The 4,102-nt window shown below is 40.2% G+C and overlaps 1 pseudogene; it reads right to left on the bottom strand.

Annotated features, from left to right (window-relative positions):
- Positions 1-1,881: 1,881 nt before the first annotated feature.
- LOC112321059 (exosome complex component CSL4 pseudogene) lies at positions 1,882-2,269 on the bottom strand (annotated as a pseudogene).
- Between the last annotated feature and the right edge of the window lie 1,833 nt (positions 2,270-4,102).

Below are 4,102 nucleotides of genomic sequence, written 5' to 3' on the forward strand. Positions count from 1 at the left end.
AATATCTAGAAAAGTTGAAAAATAGCGTAATGAACATTGTATATGGATTATCTAGAATCATTACAATTAGTAGTTTCTACATTTGTTTTCTCCTCTTGCTCTATCAGTCTATCTTACCTACCTACCTATCTCCATACATACTTTTCTCCCCGAATCACTTCAGATTATCTTACATACTCCAGGACACTCGACTCCTAACCACTTCAGTTTATTTTTCCTGAGAATAAAAATATTCTCCTTGGAAACCGTAATCCATGATAACACTCAAGAAACTTAATATTGTATACGTAATATGATACTATACGTATTGCTGCACAGTCCACACTCAAGCTCCTCTTGTTTGTGTGATCACAGTTTTTGCAGTTGTATGCGTCCAAAGTCATCCGAAGTCCAACGAAGCATCATGCGCTGCATGTGGTTGTCAGGACCCGTTCCAGTTTCCTTTCGTCTGGAACTAACTCTTCATCTTTTTGTTTTTGTTTTTGTTTTTGTTTTGTCGTCTTTGACATTTAGAGAATTCCTAACTTTATATCATTATTTCATTTTAAATTCTTAAATTTGCCAGTATATTATAATCAGTGCAAACTTAATCTATGTGAATATGTATTTGATCTGACATGTTTAAGTAACAGTGTAGTGAATCCCTGACCTCGGTTACTATTGTACAGGTATAAAAATACTCAGTTTTGAAAGTCAGGTAGAGTTTCTGAATTAGTTGCTTCTTTCTTCTTCTCTTTCTCTTTCACTCATTTTTTTAACAAAATGAAAATAACACTTCCTTTATTATTATATCAAAAAATGTTCATTTTTAGGTTTTTAAAAATTTAGTGAGTTATGCTAAGCATGAAGTTCTCACAATGGACAAAGATTCTTTGCCTGACCAAACTTTAGTCAGGCTCCTAACCTTCTCCTAGGCCCATCTGGGCACTTCCATATAAATCTTGTTTTAGCAATAATCCTGCTAATTCAGTTTAGCCAGAATGCCCACCCTCAATCTCTAATCACCTCAATATTTGACCAGGTTCCTCATCCTCCACCATCCCCCAGGCAATGTCTGATCACGTGGCCTCTTCAGCAAGAATCCCATTAGGCCATTTTAGCCAGAATAACCTTTAGTCAATTTCCATCCACTGCGCCTTGACTATAAATTCCCACGTGCCCCTGCTGTGTTTGGAGTTGAGCCCATTCTGCAGGGAGGTCTCTTCCTCCTGTGGCAATAATTCTGGATAAAACCTGTTTTCACTGCTTTAATTACTATTCATCTCTGGTTTTTCTTTGACATAATCTACCTTCAGTATTTTTGTGTGCATCCATTCACAGTGATACAGCCCTATTCATTTCATTTATTGGATTTTTCAACATCTGTAATTTCTTGTGTATTTATTGTCTTACATGCTTAGTTTTTTCTACCACAAGACCTAGACCTTTTTGGTCTTGTTCATATTCTATCCTCAGTATTATCCCGCACTAAAGACATAGAGGATATTTATTATATCATTTCATTCTGATGTTTCCCTTATTAGTGCTACTGGAGTCTATTCTCTTTGTTTCTGGCTCCATAGTCATTCCCCTATCAGACTTTAACACTTTTTTTTTCACAGCAAAACTATGTATAAGTCTGTCAAAAGGAATAAGCTATTTCTAATATCACATAGTTTGTTTTCAAAGCCCCCAAAATCGAATCACTCAAGAGAATAAAATCCACTAGGAAGTTCACAATAAAAATATCCCACCAACAGAATTAGTTTCTGGCCGACTTTTCCAGAGCTGGTTGCTGGCTGACCCCAGGTATCTGAATAAAGACAGTGGCATCTTTCTGTTATTTTCATATATATACTCTTAGAAAGAGTTCACCCCTTCCTTGGGGTACAATGTGGCTTCTTAGGTCTGCAAGAATTCGAGCTGTACTCAGGCCACTTTCTGGTTTTCTTTAGTGTGGTTCTTAGGGCATTACATCTCATACCAGCTGATGGCAACCATCTGGACACCTGATCCACTGAGGGCCACCACCGCCCCTAGTTCATTTTCGGCAGTGGTCAGGAGGTAGTTGGACTGTGTGCATCACCTAGGGAGATCACTTTGGCCAAAACAACATCGCCTGAGTGAAAACTCATAAATTTCAGCCTCGTCATTTCAGTACCTCGGACATCTTTCTTGTGAACAGTTCCTCAAAAAGAGCGAAGCGGTGTGGACCCCACACACAGGATGTGTACTTTGGCAACGAGTGAATTGATGCTAGAGATCTTACAGGTTCCAATTGCTCCCACATTTGGCAGTGATTGGGACTCCCTTTCTCTTAACACAGACATGACAGGACATGCGTCATCCTTGCTGCTCTTTGTCATGCAGCCAGCAAGCCACGAAAAGATGTAGCGGTGCCAGGTGTAGGTGCCTCTGTCAGGGCAGCCCTCTCCAAGTTACATGGATGTTGGCCAGGGATGCAGTAGCTCATGGGTGGTGCCACTACTGCCACTCTCCCCAGTCCCCGGAGTGCATCATTTCTTTTCAGAACATGGTAATGGTTTCTTTCCCTTCGGTGGCACCCTGTTCATCATCCCCAAATTTCCCCTCCGCCTTTAAGAAGATGCTTTTAATCACATATTTTAATACTCTGCATCAGAGTAATGTTTTGTTCTTTCATTATTCATTTTCAGACCTCTTCTTTTTTCTTAGGTATTTAGCTAAAGGTTTGTCAGTTTTGTTGATCTTCAAAACACCAAATCCTACTTTTACAGATTTTTTGCTTTTTCATTCTCTATTATATTAATTTATGTTATAATCTTTGGTTTTCTTTCTTCTACTAACTCTAGGCTTAGTTTTTTCTTCTTTTTCTAGATCTTTGTGGTGTAGGGTGAGTATGTTTATCTGAAGTTCATAGGAATCATAGCAATTTACTACTAGAAGTTGTTTTGGATATTACCTAGACCCTTCACCTAATGTTGTATGTGAAGCAATTGAATTGCAGAAAAATGGAATGCCTTCCGCACAGCCATGCAGTTGGTCTCTAATCAGCTAGCGTTTTGAGATTTATTCCAGGCCAGTCTCTACATGTGCTCCCTCTTATACTACCAACAGCAATCCTATAAGATAAATGAATCAGTATTGTATTGACAGATAATACACCCGAGACAGAAGAGGTTGAGAGGTTCTTAGGGTTCCAGAATTAGTGAAGGAGCTGAGATCCGAACTTAACAGGCTGCGGGGGAGGTCTCCCAAATCTCCTCCCCCTGATCTTTCCCTTATTCCGTGATGCTCTGGACCTGTGGACTCTTTTGTACTTCTGAGTCAGTTACCAGCTGCTTTTCAGTTGTATTGGGTGGTGTTTGCTTGTTTTCTTTAAAAGCAAACAGACAAACTCTTGACTTCTTGAGACCATCTCATCCTTGAGGTTTCCCAGTAGCTTACAACGTGCTTTCAGTGTTTGCACTTTAACTTTAAGCTGTTTCGGTTAGCAACTCTTTTTTTGTTGTCCTGATTTTACAATTTCTTTGGACTCAACCCATAAAAGAATGGGCTTGTAGTCTCCCAGTTACACATTTGTGGCCTCAGTATCTTCCCAGTTGCTAGGGTTTCTCTCCCATTCTTTCCATTGAACTGATAGGAATCTAGTTCTAATAAAGGAATTACAAAATCTGATGGTTTCCTGTGCTATAAACCTTCCCCAGCGCGCAAAGGGAGACTCCGCAGGAGGCTGCCTCACTCTAGCTCCTCCCTGTGGAATGGCACAATGGCACTGGAGAGCACAGCACAGCAAGGTGCAGGAGCTCAGACTTTGTGCCACTCCTCTTAACCTCTCCTCACCGGAGCAAAGCCCTGAGGGCAACTTCTCTTTGGTGTGAAAAGAGGCTCCAGTAGCTGCTTTACAGATTCTGATGAGTATCAGTAACTACAGCAGGATCAAGGATAGATAGAAGGAGAGTTACCAGGGTAGGAGGGTAGGAACTATACACCAGCACTGGCATCCCCTTATCAAATGATCATACATAATTAAATTGGGAAGGGAAAATGCCTTTTTAAAAACAAGCACAAAAAGTATTATTTTGGAGACTGGTAGAATGTAAGCAAGCCAGCTATTCATGCCATAGCCAGAAGTTCAGACAGA

Source organism: Desmodus rotundus, chromosome 4 (genome assembly GCF_022682495.2).
Source record: "Desmodus rotundus isolate HL8 chromosome 4, HLdesRot8A.1, whole genome shotgun sequence".
Taxonomy (NCBI): domain Eukaryota; kingdom Metazoa; phylum Chordata; class Mammalia; order Chiroptera; family Phyllostomidae; genus Desmodus; species Desmodus rotundus.